General features: G+C 41.6%; 1 protein-coding gene across 6 annotated transcripts in view; it reads left to right on the top strand.

The window, feature by feature from the left end:
• bsna (bassoon presynaptic cytomatrix protein a) overlaps nucleotides 1–16,657 on the top strand; it is a 307,151-nt gene extending 290,494 nt beyond the window's left edge. For all 6 annotated transcript variants that reach the window (XM_044210625.1, XM_044210626.1, XM_044210630.1 and 3 more), the window contains 3 exons: nucleotides 7,158–7,289; nucleotides 8,229–8,325; nucleotides 13,134–16,657. The gene's annotated coding sequence lies outside the window, so the exon portion shown is untranslated. The remainder of the gene's footprint in view (nucleotides 1–7,157; nucleotides 7,290–8,228; nucleotides 8,326–13,133) is intronic.
• The last annotated feature ends 2,128 nt before the right edge of the window (nucleotides 16,658–18,785 follow it).

The raw sequence follows: 18,785 nt of genomic DNA, 5'->3' as shown, positions 1-18,785 counted from the left end.
AGGAGCAAAACCTACAACAATTATAAATGTTGGTTGTGTATGTCTCAACTGTATTGTCCAACTGGAATTAATATTATACTAGTGGTAGGCTATATATATATATAGTATACTATTATATGAAATTATAATGTATATACTAACATTATATAATTAATATATTAATATTACACTGACATTATACCATTATATTAACATTGTACTTTTTATTTTATGTTATAATATTATGCTAATATACTAATTTATACTAGTTGCTCATCTAGGTTGAGGATAGTGCATCTGCAGTGGACAGATGTAGATTTAGCTAGAGCCAGGATTCCATTATGCCAATATGTGCTTTTTCTAGCCAGCCTCCTCCTAAGAGCAACATGTCCCTCTTGTTCTATTTTACATCTATTTTACTGAAGTTATTGTTATAAATATTTTTCAGTAATCTTGTTGACATAAAGTGTGGCATGGGTTGTGTGGGTGGTGCTGGGGTCATGTATCCATCCCTGGTTCAAAAACTACAAGTCCCACATTCAACAAGCTGCAATGTGTCAATCACAGTAGAGTTTTCTGTGATGAGTGTTTTAACTCATCACTGTGATGAGTGATCAGTGTTTTAAGCTGTGTCAATGTGTTAAAAGCTGTTTTCAATGTATCAAATTTAAAAAAATAATCAGTTTCAATGTTTTAAAAAGCTTTGTCAATATTCTAATGCCTAGTCTCTAAATACTAGGGTCTTCCACTTCTATAGTCCTCCACTGGTTTTCACATCATAATTGCACACAAGGAGAAGGTGCACACACAGTATAAATATGTATATAATAAATTGTTTGTTAATAAACTCTCTGTCATACTTGAAAATTTTTCACTCAGCTCCTAAATGTCTTTGTGTGCTCCAAAATGTTTTCATTTAGGAGCACATGTACTCCTTGGGAAAACGTTAGCGTAGAGCTCTGTATAATGTAGCCAACAGAATGACAATTTACTGCTTCTTAAAGGATACACAGTAATAATCTGACAGCAGCAGTATTATTGGTCACTGATTCATGTACAAAGATCTGGAAACATTTCTTTCAGAGAGTGAACAGCTTAAAGTGGTTTACTCAGAACAGGCGGTGTGTTCTTAAAACAGTATGTGAGTAGTGTGCCTATGTCTGAGTATGAGTGTTTGTGTGTTTTCTTCTCTGTCTGTGTTCTTATTTTTGGTCCTCTGGCTGCTCTGCATGTGCAAGGCAAAAATTTAACACTAACAATGACAACTTATTCCTACTATGACGCACTGTCTGCTAGGTTATCACAGCTGAATGCACAGTGCTGTGATGTAGTGGTGTCAAGATGTAGACTTCATATACTGTACACATTACCACCATCAGGTCTGTGGACTTGAGACTGTTGACTTGGACTTGACTGCTTTGACATTTGATTTACTTGAGACTGGACTTCCCAAAGACATGAAACCAAAAACAAGTCTCACATTTTGATGTTTTAAAATCCCAGAACCATGAAAAATAAATAAGACAGCGACAGACAGGCCTTGCATAGCCACATATTGTTACGGACAGAACAACCGGAGACAACGGTGAAGAGACTGAGTGAGTTTATTTGTACACAAACGTAAAATGAGTGGATGAGAGGGGTTAATGATACCGTCCCTTTTTTCGCTGATGATAGAAGAGTACTGGAGATGAACAGAGGTACACAGGAACGGGAACTGGAGCAACACACACAGGAGACAGGAGACACACTGGGGCCGGAGCTGGAGATCTCAGGAGTCAGGATCGGGGTTCGGGATTCGGAGTGGCGGTAGTTCTGACGAAGCGTCGTGGGTGAGTCCGTGGAGTATGAGCGGCTGGAGTAGAAGCTCTGTCCTTCATACTAACGAGACCGGACACTGACTGAGGTGAAGAGTGGGAATTTATGGAGGAGTAGAGTGGCTGATTGCGTTCCGGTGTGTTATGGGTAACAGGTGCTGGGGATTAGTATTCAGGTGAGGGGGTGCGGTGTGGCTGAGGTGTGGTGGAGCCTGGCGTGTCTGTGACAGTACCCCCCCCCTCACAGTCCGCTCCTGAGGACCAGGGACCCCGACGTCGTGGCGGCCGTCCTCTTCCTCGGGGGGCTGGTCGATCTGGATGGTTAGAGTGGAATTCTGTCAGAAGAGAGGGATCGAGGATGTCATGTCGAGGAACCCATGACCTCTCCTCCGGACCGTATCCCTCCCAATCCACCAGATATTCCAGGAAGCCACCACGGCGTCGGGAGTCCAAGATCTCACGGACCTGGTAGGCGGTTTCATCCTCTAGGATTAGCGGTAAGGGGGGATCTGCCGTGTCGCCAGGCTCTGTGGAGATGGGAACAGAAGGATAAAACGGTTTGAGCAGTGATACATAGAAAGTAGGGTGAATCTTATATTGTGCTGGTAACTGGAGCTTGTAAGTGACAGGATTGATTTGTTCAATTATGGTAAAGGGACCAATGAATCTGGGACTTAGCTTTCTGCAGGGCAGGCGCATCCTGATGTCGCGGGTGGATAACCAGACCTTCTGGCCGGGTAGGTACCTAGGAGCGGTGGATCTCCTACGGTCAGCCGTCAGCCGTCAGCCTGCAGAGTGCTCTCCTGAGTTGACGATGAGCAGCGTCCCAGACCCTCTCGCTCTCCCGGAACCAGTGGTCCACGGAAGGAACCTCCGAGGGCTCCCCAGACCATGGGAAGAGAGGGGGCTGGTAACCGAGCATGCACTGGAAGGGAGTGAGTCCAGTAGATGGTTGACGTAGCGAGTTCTGGGCGTACTCGGCCCAGCCCAGGAACTGGTTCCAAGAGTCCTGGTGGCCATGGCAGAAGGTACGTAAAAAACGCCCAATGTCCTGAAGCTTTCTCTCCGTCTGGCCGTTGCTTTGGGGATGGTAACCAGAGGAGAGGCTGACGGTCACACCCAGGAGTGAAAAGAAGGCTTTCCAGATCCGGGAGATGAATTGTGGACCTCGATCGGAAACTATGTCCTCCGGTATTCCATAGTACCGAAAGACATGGTTAAAGAGACATTCTGCAGTTTCCATGGCCGTGGGTAGTCCCCGAAGTGGGATGAGACGGCAAGACTTCGAGAACCGGTCCACGACTACGAAGATACAGGTGTTGTTGTCTGATGGAGGGAGATCTGTGATGAAGTCCACTCCTAGGTGTGACCAGGGTCTGTTGGGCGTCGGAAGGGGACATAGTTTGCCTGTGGGAAGATGACGCGGAGATTTAGACATGGCACATTCTGTACAACCCTGTACGTACCTTCTCACATCCCGTGCCATACTTGGCCACCAGAAGCGTTCTCGTAGCAGCGAGAGGGTTTCATTGGCCCCTGGGTGACCAGTGCCCAGTGAGGTGTGAGAAGTGTGGATGAGTTGGTTCCGCTGGGTTCTTGGAACATACTGCAGACCGGGGGGACAGCCCGGCGGAGTGTTGGTGGAGACATTGGAGGAGGGAACAGAATTCTCAGACCATTGAATAGGATTAATGAATACGTGCGGGGGTAGAATGGGTTCTGGATCCTCCGTGATGACTTCGGGAGCATGTAGGCGGGATAATGCATCTGCTTTTAGGTTCTTGGAACCGGGACGATATGAGATGTTGAAGTGGAATCTGGTAAAAAACAGGGCCCAGCGTGCCTGGCGCGGGTTGAGGCGTTTGGCTCTCTTGAGATACTCTAGGTTCTTATGGTCAGTCAACACGGTGAAGGGGTGCTGGGCACCCTCCAACCAATGCCTCCATTCCTCTAACGCTAACTTTACTGCCAGCAGTTCACGGTCACCGATGTCATAGTTTCTCTCCGCCGGGCTGAGTTTCCGGGAAAAGAAAGCACATGGGTGGAGTTTGGCTGGGTTTCCCTGAAGTTGTGACAGCACCGCTCCTACCCCAGTAGTAGAGGCGTCCACCTCGACTGTAAACGGTCTCTCAGGATCTGGATGGGTTAGGAGCGGTGCACTGGTGAAGGTTCTTTTGAGGAGGTTGAATGCTTCTTGTGCAGCTGGTGGCCAGGACAGAGACTTGGGCTTATTGTGAAGGAGACTGGTCAAGGGATGGACTATCATGCTGTAGTTATGTATGAAGCGGCGGTAGAAATTCGCAAACCCCAGGAATCGTTGCAGCTCCTTTATGGTGGTTGGAGTGGGCCAATTCCGGATGGCCTCCACTTTCCCCTCGTCCATCTGGATGCCACTGCCACTGATGACATAACCAAGGAACTGCACAGAGGACTGATGGAATTCGCATTTCTCAGCCTTGAGGAAGAGGTGATGGCTTCTCAGGCATTCTAGGACCTCCGCAACGTGTTGGCGATGATCTTCCATGTTACGGGAGTAGATCAGGATGTCATCGATGTATACTATTACGAATTTGTGAAGGAACTCCCAGAGCACCTCATGAATGAAGTCTTGGAAGACGGAGGGGGCGTTGGCCAGACCGTAGGGCATTACAAGGTATTCGTAATGGCCGGTGGGTGTTACGAAGGCCGTTTTCCATTCGTCCCCCTCACGTATCCGGATTAGATTGTATGCGCTGCGGAGGTCCAAATTTGTGTAGACAGTGGCACCACGAATTGGTTGTAGCGGCGCAAGGACGAGGGGAAGTGGATACCGGAACTTGATTGTAATCCGATTTAGTGCTCTGTAATCCACACAGGGCCGCAAGCCTCCGTACTTCTTGGCCACGAAAAAGAAGCTGGAAGCTGCTGGAGAAGTAGATGGTCTGATATACCCCTGTGCTAGGGCCTCCTCAATGTACTCCCCCATGGCTTTCTGTTCTGGAATGGATAATGGATAGATTCTTCCATGGGGCACTGGTTCACCCGGTATGAGGTCTATGGCGCAGTCCCATGGCCGATGCGGGGGTAACTGGGAGGCTCTCTTAGGGCAGAAAACATCTTGGTAGGCGGCATAACAAGGCGGGATTTCCACTGACTGCTTCTCTCTGGGACTTTCGATAGATGTTGTGCACACGGGAAGTCTCTGAAGGCCGGACGAGGATGGTCTTGGTCGACGAGGGAAACAGCCAGGAAAACAGGACTTGCCCCATTTCAGCACTTCACCTGTAGCCCAGGAAATGATGGGGTCATGTTGTTCTAACCAAGGTCGCCCTAAGATTACCTCCGCAGTCGAGCCCTCCAGAACCATTAAGTGCTGTTGTTCCTCATGCAGTAGACCTACCCGGATGGTGACAGGGCCTGTCGCCCTCTGAATGCCGCGGCGGTTGATAGATTTCCCAGTTATGGCACAAATCTGGTAACTGGTTGGTGTGAAGGATGTTTTGATGCAGAGTTGGCGGCAGAGGGAGCCGGAGATGAAATTGCCGGCTGACCCGGAGTCGATGAGGGCTTGTACTGGAAGGGATAGATTTGGGGTCACCAGGATTATTTCGGTAGACAGGGGTTTACTACATGGAAGACTAGGAAGTATTGCGCTCACCATTGGACGTGGTGGTCTCACTGCACAGGTGGCCCTATTATGTCCAGAGGCTCCACAGTACAAGCACAGTCCTTGGGTCAGCCGTCTCTGCCGCTCCGCCGGGGTTAGTCGGTAGAAGTCTAACTGCATGGGTTCGGGTTCCGGTTCTGGAGAGTGGCGTCTTTCTGCCTGACGGGGGTTGCGTGTGAGTAGAGGCTGGTCCTGGTGTTCCACCTGCATACGAGTAGCCACCCGAATGGCTAACTGTATAAACCGTTCGAGGCCGATGGTATCCTCGTATGCAGCGAGATGCAATCTTACCCGGGGTTCCAATCCCTGACGGAAGGTGGTGATGAGGGACTGCTCGTTCCATCCGCTGGCCGCCGCGAGGGTTCGGAATTCTAGGGCATAGTCCTGGATCGATCACTGACCTTGCTTGAGTTGATATAATCTCTCACCGGCTGAGGAGTCTCCGGCTGGTCTTCCGAACACCTCGCGGAAGTGGTCCAGGAAACTCGTCAGGGATTGGGTGACAGGTCCGTTTTGAGACCAAATGGACTCGGCCCACTGTAACGCTCTTCCCTGTAGCTGGGAGATAACAAAAGCTACTTTGGAGCGTTCAGTGGGATACAAGGAAGATGGCATCTCCAGGACCAGGGAACATTGCAGAATGAATCCATTGCAGTCCTCCGCCGAGCCAGAGAAGGGCGCTGGTTTGGCCATGGGACTGGTACAGGGCGGAACTGCTGGAGGGACCGGAGCGGAAGCGGAAGGTGGAGTGAATGGCGGAGGTGGATGTGGATGATGGTGGAGCGATGAGGCCACGGCGCAGGATATCCACCAGCTCCTGAAATGGATCCGTGGCACTCATGCTGCAATCCTGTTGTGAGGTCCGGTCTTCTGTTACGGACAGATCAACCGGAGACAACGGTGAAGAGACTGAGTGAGTTTATTTGTACACAAACGTAAAATGAGTGGATCAGAGGGGTTAATGATACCGTCCCTTTTTTCGCTGATGATAGAAGAGTACTGGAGATGAACAGAGGTACACGGGAACGGGAATTGGAGCAACACACACAGGAGACAGGAGACACACTGGGGCCGGAGCTGGAGATCTCAGGAGTCAGGATCGGGGTTCGGGATTCGGAGTGGCGGTAGTTCTGACGAAGCGTCGTGGGTGAGTCCGTGGAGTATGAGCGGCTGGAGTAGAAGCTCTGTCCTTCATACTAACGAGACCGGACACTGACTGAGGTGAAGAGTGGGAATTTATGGAGGAGTAGAGTGGCTGATTGCGTTCCGGTGTGTTATGGGTAACAGGTGCTGGGGATTAGTATTCAGGTGAGGGGGTGTGGTGTGGCTGAGGTGTGGTGGAGCCTGGCGTGTCTGTGACAATATTTAATTATTCGGCCTGTGTATTGAAAGGACAGGTAAACATCTAAAAAAATACAGCTTTGAAAATGTTCCATGTTGTGACACGGTTATTAAAGGGACCACATTGAGGGATGTGAACGATTTGCAGCTTGACTTGCATTTTGCTTAAGACATTTTTAAAGAGTTTTCTCAAATGACTTGAGACTTTTTCCATTGGGTACCTGTGTATGAAAATAACCTGCCTGCTATGGTTTTGAGGTCCAGCAACACCAATGCTTTGATTGAGGAAGTTTTGACATCTTTAGACATCTTGTCTAACATCAAAATTAAAAATAACATTATATGACTGACTGAATGTATCCATGTATTTGCAGGACTATGTAAATGTCAAATGAAAAAGTCACGAGGCCTCGTACCAGAAAAACCTGTGAAGTTCCCGCAGCTATTGTTTTACTAAAAGAGAGAGAGGAGAGAGAGGGGAAGAGTGAGGAGAGCTGAACATACTGGTGAGTACTTAAATTGTCATTTAACCTGCAAACACTGTAAATCTTAGTACATAATTTTATCATCCACCACAGTTTCAGGCCAGGAATTGTGGATGGCCAACAGTCTGCAGGTTTTTATTCCCCAGCTATTTTCACTAATTAACTCACCATCAACCAGGGTAGCTGATTATTAAAATCAGCTGTTGCAGTGGTTGACCTGCATGTTTGGTTGCAACAGTAACTTTTGAGTCTTTGCCCAGAATCTAGCTCAATAGCACTTTAATGTCATATGGGAGTTTGTCGTTTGAGGGTTAAAAATTTGTGTGCATTAACAATGTTACACTATATCCATTCAATTCGGGACTATTATCTTGAACTGACATGAGGCATCTGTGTTTGCTTGGTTTTCAGGTACTTCTGTATCGTCACGTTTCAAGTCAGATTTATCAGAGCTTTCAGAAAAATCTATTTTCCAATGTCCCAGTTGTAATTACAACTTGGATCTTTACATGAGTGCTTTTAACAAATCAGAAACTGGTATTACCATAACTACGATATGAAATGAACACAGCATAACCTTACAGAGATCATAATGTACAGTGTTCTGGTGACCCTCATTAACATGTTAAGGAAATCATCTTCATATTTTTCACCAAGAAGTTATCCACAAATAATAATTTAAAAAATGTGTGCAGTAAATAAAGTGGGGAATTATGGCAAGTTCCATGATGCTCAAGTATCGTACAAGTTTTGACATTCAACTTCATTACATGTTGGACAATTTTCAAATAGTCTACCAAAATAATGGTAAATATATCCATATAACTTTATGCAGCACTTAACAAAACAATAACAACATATCAAGTAGGCAAGTTGGGACACAGTGGAGTTTATGTCATATGGTGGATGTTTCTATTAAGAATAACATCTCGTCTAAAATGCTGCTGCTTCCCCTTGCAGCCAACAAGGACTGGAATCCTCTGGATACTTCATGTCTCAGACCTGAAGACACACTGGCACACAGAGAGAACATGCTGCTCTCTCGGCAGGCCAGAGAGTAAGTTACTTTTAACTTTGCCTAACTGATCCCATCTTTTACACCTGTAGAAAACCACACTGTAAAACTTTCCCATCCAGATTCTGTTTTACAAAGTTAAAATCTAAACATCTGCTGTACTTTGTAGTTTGTGTTTCCCAGATATAATAATAATGATTTCACATGTATTGCTGTCTTTCTTGATACTACTACTAGGAGGCACCATTGTCAGAAATGTTCAAATCCTGAACACAGGAGCTTTAGAAGAATTTCACTTTGATACTTTGTAACGCTGAATGAATGAGACTGGTAGCGAAACTGGAAAGTTAGCTAGCAGGATAATCCCTTCTGCTATCACTGATTCTGTCAGTGTTTAACCAATTGCTAATTTTTAATGCTGATAATGGATTAGGGTTAGATAATAGTCAATAATTTCTATAGTATTTTTTCAGGATGGAAAAGCTGTTAAAATATAATTTAGAGCATCATGGGACACTAAAGCTCTCCACTGAGACCCACAGTCTATGTTTATGTAGGTTTTGCCTCATTCAGATCATGTGATCTTGCAAGATGACTCAGTACACCTTTAAATTCAAAATGTTGTATTGTTTTTAAATGAAGAATTCAGTTCTAAAAAAATATAGGAGTTGATATAGTTACGCACTTTTGGATCACAGTGACATACAATCTTTGATCAAACACCAACACTGCAAATTATTCAGAAAAATTAACAGTTCCCTGTGGAGTTTTTGGGACATACGTACATCTGTAATTCTCCATCTCCATATCTCAATTTTTTTCATTTGGAGACAAGCTGCCTGCATAGTATGTTCCTCCAAGCTAGTTTTGTTGCTGCTTTTGTGTTTTTGCAGCTGTTGTATTGTGGCCTGCTCCCAAAAATCACTGGCTTGGGTTGTGTGAGTTTAAAAACCTCCAATCAGCTTGGCCAGAAACAACTCAGCAAAAGTCATTCTTATTCCAACAGCCCGCCAATGATTCATGAACCACTGCCTGATTTTAACCCATTAGAGTAAATTGACAATGAAACATCAAACTCCAAATAGGATTAGAATCAGGCTTGTAGCTCATTTGTTTTTTGATGAACCAAAGTGAAATGCTGCTCAGAAATTAACTTAAACTGGCACCAGTGTTTGTCGTTAATCACCATTCAGTGTGACACTGAGCCTAAAAAACTGAGATGTTTCTCGGAGCACCTGATTTGTTTCCTTTGTTCTGACTGTAATATCATCGCATATTGGGGTCTTTTAAAATCTAAAAATGTTCAAGCTATATTTTGGGGTTTATTTATCTTCACTTTGATAACAACATCACACATTTCAGAATTATTTCTGAGGGGTGACAAATACCCAAAGACCTCAAAACCTAAATATAAACCAGTGAGACGAACAATTCACAGTGACAATGTATAAAAGTGGTTTTGTAATTATACAATACAAAACTGAAAATACAGGTGGAGAAGTGTGTTTGAAACAATTAAAAAAAACTCTTCCTAAATGGTTTTGTGTAATACCAACTTGGCCGTGCCCGAGTATTGGCTGTAATTTGCTGTTCACGTGAATTAGCTTCCTTATAGTATGTTGGAAATACAGTATTTGTTGCATAAGTTATGTTCAGAAGTCAGTATTTAGAGGTTCACTATGTCATACATTTATCCTTTGTATATCACTGAAAGATTTGTTGTGATATCCATGTATGTTAAAGTCAACTATTCAAGCCACGGTTGCTCGCATCAGTTGCAGTTTTGCAATCAACATTAGTTTGCCCAACTTGTTAACTAATCAACAAATCACAAGAACATACAGTTACAGTATCTATTCAACTATCAACAAATTTGACTTGACACAAATTCAGTTGAGTTTTGTGTGGATTTACTTTGGGCCCTTACTGAGCCCTTCTAATGGTGGTGTTGTTTCGTACTTAGCAGCAATAGGAAAATCTGTTACACCGATCTGTTACACTTTTTTTTCATGTATTTTTTAAACAGCATTTTGCCTTGGTGCAATGGGGTTTTAAGCACCATGAGGGGATGAGTAGACATTGATGTTTCTGTTATATTTCAGAATGTGTACAGTGTTGCATATGTGCCATAAAAGATAATGTACTGAGCCTGGACTGTGGACTGTGTGTTTCTGTGTGCTGTGCAGCCATGCACTGCCTAACTGCCTCATGTGACTGCTGCAAAGAGAACTCTTTCTCTCCTCCCACACTCTTTCTCATTCACTTTCTCTCTCTGCGTGTCGTGTCTTGTTCCTTCTATTACTGTAAGGTTCACTCCTTTTTTCTTCTCCATCTTTGCCAGTATAACTTTCACCCCCCACCCATGGAGATTTTTTTTTCTCTCTCAACTCCATTCTCTCTTTTTCTTGCTTGCCCTGTCCCTCATTGCTCTCTCGTCCTTGTGTTGTTGTGCACTATATGGCCAAAAGAACCACCGAAAATTACGTATCCAAATGTGATAATTGAACATCTCATTCCAAAACCATTAATGAAATGGTCTTCCCCAAACTGTTGCCACAACGTTGGAAAAACACTATTAAAATATAACACTAACATATCATCATATGCTGCAGCATTAATCATCACACAAAAATATCATATTTCTACATCATGGCCACAGGTGAAGCTAGGTCTTATGTCTGGGGTACACAGGTGTTTTGCATTGGGGCTAATTACTGTTAGTGTCTATATATACACTGACGTGCGCTTTCATTTGATTCGCCCTGTTAGCCTGAAGCAGGGAGAAGGTTTATGACCATAAGCAAGAATGAAAAAGATAGAGCATGTGTCATGGTAACAGCATGCAGGTTCCAGTTTGCAGAAGTACAAATAAATTATTGTTGAACAAATACCAAGACAAAAAACAGCTCTGCAATAGCTCTGGCCTTGTTCTCCTACTGCCTAGTACAGCTGGATCTACTCACTAAAAACAAATTGACCAAACTAAATTCATTGACAACATATAACTTAACTTTAAAACATGACAACTGGGTAAAATTAGACTCACAACACTGAATCATATCATTGATTTTGTCTGTGATCTCCCCTGTCCTGCCTATTAAATTCTATTCTATTCTATTCTGAATTTACAGTGGTGTGCAAAAGTGTTTGCCCCCTTCCTGATTTCTTATTTTTTTGCATGTTTGTCACACTTAAATGTTTCAGATCATCAAACAAATTTAAATATTAGTCAGAGATAACATAAGTAAACACAAAATGCAGTTTTTAAATGAAGGTTGTTATTATTAAGGGAAAACAAAATCCAAACCTACATGGCCCTGTGTGAAAAAGTGATTGCCCCCCTAAACCTAATAACTGGTTGGGCCACCCTTAGCAGCAGCAACAACTGCAATCAAGCGTTTTCGATGACTTGCGAGGAGTCTTTTACAGCACTGTGGAGGAATTTTGGCCCACTCATCTTTGGATAATTGTTGTAATTCAGCCACATTGGAGGGTTTTCGAGCATGAACTGCCTTTTTAAGGTCATGCCACAGCATCTCAATAGAATTCAAGTCAGGACTTTGACTAGGCCACTGCAAAGTCTTAATTTTGTTCTTCTTCGTCTGTCGGCCTCACTAGAATGCTGTATCAAATTCACATCTGAATCCATTTAAGGTTTGGCTATTATACAACAGATGCTGAATAAACATTCGCAAACAGTTTGCTCAACTTATCTAAACTAGGCCACTCCAAAGTCTTCATTTTGTTCTTCTTCAGCCATTCAGAGACCCCACAACAACATCCACAGAACTGCAGGCCTCACTTGCCTCAGTCAAGGTCAGTGTTCGTGACCACCATAAGAAAGAGACTGGGCAAAAATGGCCTGCATGAAAAAAAATAAGAAATCAGGAAGGGGGCAAACTTTCACCGCTGTAGGTTGGCGTCCTTTTTTTGGTTGACAAAGACACACTGGGAGCCTCTCTACTCAAATGAAGGTGATTGCTGCATCGAGTTGTAATAATGTAAAAATGAAGTTGGCCACTAGATAGTGGATAATCCTAGGAAATGTTCATGAAGGATCTCAGTCATCCATCTCATGAGAAATTTGTTATTAATAAGTCAAAGGCAATTGGACTTCTGCTCCCTGTAAAACAGCTTGGACATATTTAAATCATGTTTTGGCCAAAACTATGCTTTCTCCTGATTTTTCCATTAGATAAAAAAAAGATTTTTAAAAATCATCTTGTCAGAATTTAGCATGTAGACCTGACAAAGATCCTTGTCAAATCAAAAGGTTTTCTATTTAATAAAATAATTAGTGTCACTGATTTGTGTTTAGAAAGCCCACAGCATGCTGTCTTCCGTCAAGCATGTCATGTATCTGGTCAGTGTATTTCATTTATTCATTACAGGAAGAACAATAATGAGAGTGGAGGCAGAAACATGAGTGAAAAGAGTCTGTTGCCATTTATTGAAAAGGCCTAGGCCCAATGCTCTATCAATTTTAATGGTTAGTGCTCCCAGAAATCATTAATATAGTGTGCTTCTGTGTTACAAAAGAGATTTTCTTTCTACAAATTGTTGTCCCTCCATGTTGTATGTGCCAAACAAACACTGTTGGCTATGGTGTCCATATATGTGAAACATTCAAGGCTTATTACTGGATATTGTAAACAAGGTGAACAACAGTTACAGGGGAGGTGATGGTGTGACAACTGAATAAACAACTGAATAAACTTTTCATGCAAAGCCTTTATTGTTGATACTGTGATCTACAAAACCTTTATGAACATATTAAACACAGAGGCCATATCAAAATGGTTGTGTTCAATACTTGATTGACTAAATTACCTTTTTTTTGTTTTTCACAGATCATCCCAAGCTAACTTCCATCTTCAGAAGGACTATCCTCCATCCAGCGTTCCAGAGCCCTACAACAAACCTGTCCCAGTTAGACACATCTCTGCCCTTTCATTACAAAAGAGCAGCTGGCAAAATTGCTGCTCTTCCTCCATGCCAGTAGAGGGTGCACTACTTACATTGAAGACAGGTAGAACCAATGGAAGCCATGTACCACCTCAGCCCTTGTGGGGTTCAACACTGCAGCTTCAATGGGAGGAAATAAAAGGGCGGTGCAATTCTACTCCTATATGCTGGTGACTTTACTGTTTATATGAGAGCTGCTTTTAAATGGTAGCTTTGTCATAGGCATGTTGTTATGCTAGGATCCTTGGTTTCACAGTCCTGTGCTCAAACTAAGAGTAACAGCAACATACCAGCCTCTCTCCTCTTTTCTATCTCTTCCCAAAGTAAAAAAAAAAGTAGGGAGTATGGAATAAAACTTGCTGAAGTACTTCAGGTTTTTCTGGTACTAAAGACCTCTTGTTACATCACCTGTCAGGAAGGAAATTAATGGAAATGTCACATTGAATGAATAAGACAACGATAACGACGTAGCTGCCACAAGTGGGTCGGCATGAGTTTCTTTCTGCGGTTTGCTCTGTTTCTATCTACATTCCAGATTGGAACTGTTGTTACCCCTATTCCTCACCTCTCTGCGTTTCTTGAATGCTGATTCTTCTTTCTTTCTAATCCCCACCCAATGATCCTCAATTTGCCATGTCTTTAGAAGTGTATAGTGGATTAAAAAATATGTAGGAATTTGGAATGCATGGAACTTTATATCCAAGACCTTACACTGTTCATCATTACTAGAGGCCATAAAGACACTGGGAAACACATCTTAGCTAGACGACGTAAACAATAACAAAGAAGAGAGCTTTCCGGAGCAACACACAGGAATCCAGTCACGTGAATAAGAGGAGCCTTCTGTTTTTTTAAGAAAAAAAATTGATTGATATTTGGTGTGAAGCCGTATGTGGTCGGATTGTTTTTTAACCATGACAAAGCCATTAAGACAACATTTACCTGCAGTGCTTGTGGTGATGGGGTTTCTCCAGCTGCTCCACAACGTTTGGCTATCTCATGTTGTAGGTGGTTTCACTTCTTGTGTTCTTTTCATTTTTTTCTAATTTAGGTTTGTTATTTGCCGGGTTTTTATGTTGCAGGTTACCAATATCGCCTTAATCATTTTAAAATATTTTATTTTGAAGTAAAAGTGGCATATTTTTTAGTACCCCCTGTGAACACATTTTCATCATACCCTTTTTTATGTAGTAATATCAGCTGGAACACTGGCCACAGTGAGATTAATTTATATTTTTTAAATTAACTTTGTTTTTGATAATTGTTTGTGATATTATTTTGTGTTTTTGATTTTGTTTTTGATTGTTCTTTATTTATTATCAATACTTAAAAAAGCAATAGAGTAAGAACTAAGAAAGTATAGAGTAAGAACTAAGCGAGTAAGAAAAAGTAAAGAGCACAATCTTGTGTCATTTTAAAAGTTGGTGGAATAGAAATGTGTTGCGTCCATTTGTCTAACTTAGCACGCTCAAGTCTGACTTAAACAAAACGTATTTCAATATTGCACACTGCTATTAATACATCAGAGAGCAGGAGCTCACCAATAAACATGAGTTTGGTACCACCCAGATCTTCTCCTCTAACCAATAGTGAGACATCATGTCTTCAACCAGCCATTCACTGGATCGGAGTAATATGCTGCCTGTATTAGCCAGCTGGAGTCTGATCTAAAAGCACTGCAGGGCAGCAGAGAGGCACTGAAAAGCAGGGCAGCAGAGAGGCACTGAAAAGCAGACCAGTCTCATATTGTGGCAGAACTGGACTTGACTTCGTCACCTGCTGGGTTTGAGTTTCTATGTGATTCTTCTGACCCTCCAAGATGGACGTTTATTAGGAGTCTGCAAAAAGCCAGCACACATTGGTGTGTATCAGCATGTGTTTTCACTCTATCAAATGTGCACAGCGCACGTGAAAGCACAGTAAAAAATTGTGTCAAAAAAGAAAAAAAAATCAGAACTCATGTGACTGAGGAACCAAAAATAACACACTTGGTTGTGTCACAAAGTCACCTTTTTTTAGCTTTTCATTTTCGCGTCCAGACTGGTAACCCAACCCCCGAAAATCTCTCTCAGACTGTCAGTTGTCATGGAAACTTCTCAGGTCAGTGTTCTCCCTGCTGTTGCTCCTGTAGTGCATTGTGGGATCTGCGGTTCAGTACTCAAAACGTACTCTGTCAGGCCAAACATTGCGAGGCCTTCAGCAAAACCAACGAACCAACCAACTTCTGCTGTATATTGTCTGTGTGAACGCACGCTGGGAACCTTTGCATGCCGCCCGGCACAGAAAACCTCAGTCACCTCTATATTGTTCTGTTCCTAATCTTTGTATGTATGTGTGTGGGGGTCTGTATGCGTGTATTTAATGACCATCATCCAATGTGAAAAAAAAATGAAAACAAGACAAACACGACACAACACATATTGTGGGCAGAAGAGGCAACCTCTCATCTCCAGTCCTTCTATGCAATTAATCATATTTGGAAAAACAGAAACATGAGGAGGAAAATGGAAGCGAACCCACAAATGGGAAAAGTCATGAAATCATTGTTTATCACACCTAATTTATTCTAATATCAAGATTGCTTTGTTTTGGCGTTCCTCATAGATCAAATTAAGGAAATTCTGTGAATTTGTTTGTACATGATATTAGTCACCGTTAAGTTAGGAAATTATAAAAAGGGTCTTTATATTACTTGTATTAACCTGACCTGTACAGGGTTCTCTCTCCTCCCCAACTGCAGTCTCTGCTAAAGGGTCTCTCTCTAAAGATGTGTTCATGACAGCTGGGAAATGGCAGTCAGAGCTGAGAGGATGAGTAAGGAGATGCGTCTGCCACAGATGCACCACTTCAATTAAAATGTTTCATGACAAAGAAATTCTTCAAGTACAAATACTTTTACTATACTACTTACATTTGCCATAAAAATTAAATTCTACACCCTAGCAAGAAAATGATTGTTTTTAGTCAAGCAGTAATTCCTATTGAGAATAGTCTGTTTTAAAGGAAACCATCAATTTTATTTATATAGCGCCAATTCATAACCAAAGTTATCTTATTGCACTTTTCCTATAAAGCAGATCTAGACCGTACTGTTCATAACACCAATTTTTGTTCAGTATTTCCCAGAAAAAAACAAGGAAATAAAATGCATATTAAGTTCTGCGCTGCTGCAATAGCAGCTTCTTTAAGGTTAATAGAAGAAATGAGCAGGTAGCGGAAGCACCGAAAGATCACAGTTGTCATGAACGCATCCAAACAGCTGTCCAGAGATTTATATAGAGAAAAATTATATATCATTATAAATTTTGAATATATACAGTGTGTGTGTGTGTGTATATGTATATATAACACAGCAGCGGCGGATGGCCGCACACCATTGAGTCTGGTTCTGTCCAAGGTTTCTGCATGTTAAAAGGAAGTTTTTTCTTGCCACTGTCGCCAAATGCTTGCTCATGGTGGGATTTGTTGGGTCTCTGTAATTAATATTATAAAGAGCACGGTCTAGACCTGCTCTATAGGAAAAGCACAATGAGAAAACTTCTGTTATGAATTGGCGCTATATAAATAAAATTGAATTGAATTATATATATAATCCATATATTCATATTCATATATATATATATTATATATACATATACATATGATTTATGTCTGCTCAGGGGTGAAGAAGAAAGGCTCCTTTTTTTTTGGATGATCACGGCCACAAATTTCTAGTGATCAGCTACCTGAATGTGCATTTGTTGTTATTTTGTAGAGAGAAGCATTTAAAGGATATTTAAATACAAATATATACACATTATAGATAATAATATACAATTTTTATTATATTAGATTATGTTTGACAAGAAATACTGCTGTAGGCTACTATTCAAGGTATTCCTAAATTGAATTAACTGGTGTGAGAGTGAGTTTGTGTGTGTGTTTGAGTGCTTAAAGGTGCACGGCCACGACACACTAAGATTTTTAAACCAAATACACTGTGGAAAGTACATTTCTGTATCACAGAAACAAAAGTTATCTGCAAATTTACCATTGCAGCATGCTATGACAAGGCAATAACAGTATATAGAAGCTATTTATGAAAATAAAGATTTGAAAAGAGGTGGTTTTTGCAGTACGAAAACCTCCTTAACTCCTAACTCCTTTATAACTCCTTCACTTTATTTGAGCATGGCCTACCAAGTCACTAAAACTGTGTAAAAGAAGTTAGTACATATTTTTTGTGAAACATTTATGAGATGATTTATCTACGATTTATCTCTTATGTAAGAATTAATTGTATCATACTGAGAGGGGGTAGAAAGCTGGGAGTGAAGAAAGAAGAAAGATTTAGTTTTGAAATCTATAGACATACAGGGTGAGAAAGTATGTTTATGCACATGATATCTATTGCTGGATTTATGCACAACCACAATAATCAGTTTGATAAAAATCTGAACCTGAAAAATCATTTTCACTGATGTTTAAGTTTTTGAGTCTGTCTAAACAGAACAAAATGTCCTATCCTATATATTTTATCTCAGAAATTCGGATTGGTGGGTGTTAAAAATTACATTTTCTGGTTCTTGTTTAACACAAGAAATGCCAATGTGCTGTCAATTGATTAGTTGTTATAAAATCTTTTAAAAACTTTTAAAACCTACTTCCATAATTTACCCATGGCCTACTTTACACTTTACTGTACAAGATTACAGGTCATGATGCTTGTTAAAATTAACCTCATTTTAGGATTAAGAGTCTGATTATTCTGGTTCTGTTTGGATCTTGTCATTCTCCTTCTCATTATGTGCATGTAGCACTGACGAACAGCACCAATTCTGGTGAGATCACATCACAGGTACACTGACACCAGATCAGGTGCAGAAGCTTAAAACAGTTGTCAAAGTAAAACAAGTAATATGAAGTAAAGTAAAGTTATCCAAATTAATAACAACTTCCTCTACTGCATGTGGTATGTATTTGGAAGTTTGCAAAAAAAAAAAAAAAAAGTTCAATAAAATGTTTCTCAGTCACTTTTTCCTCAGGAAAGCACACACTAAATGCAGCATTGCAATGGAAATGTTCAATAGACAATAAAAATAATGGATGGATTTATGTAGATACAAGATATCAGATTTTTAACACTTTATGAAATAGATGTGATCTTTTCATGACTGTTGTTAACTAGAGGGATTCAAGAATATTTGAATGACACCACCATGAAGACATATAATATATAACAAGATCTGCGTAAAAATGTGTAAAGAATTTCATTTTTTGCATCTGTGTGAATACAGCCACTGAAGGTGACTTGAATATATATAGCAGCAAGGGCTTTTATACTACAGTACTGGTCACTGAAGAAAGCCCTCATGTTACTGCCCTTTAGCCAGTCGTGGTCTCTGTCTATACATGGTGTTTGTCACTATCCAGGAACGCAACAGACTTCACTTCAGAAAACAGCAATCACCAGTGGGCAAAATCACCAAGCCACAGCCTGGTTTTTCAGAGTAGTTTGAAGAACAAATGTAGACAATAATAAAAGATCAAGATGTTAA

Source organism: Siniperca chuatsi, linkage group LG10 (assembly GCF_020085105.1).
Source record: "Siniperca chuatsi isolate FFG_IHB_CAS linkage group LG10, ASM2008510v1, whole genome shotgun sequence".
Lineage (NCBI taxonomy): Eukaryota > Metazoa > Chordata > Actinopteri > Centrarchiformes > Sinipercidae > Siniperca > Siniperca chuatsi.
The sequence above is the reverse complement of the archived record's forward strand: the minus strand, read 5'-3'. Positions and strand labels throughout refer to the sequence as shown.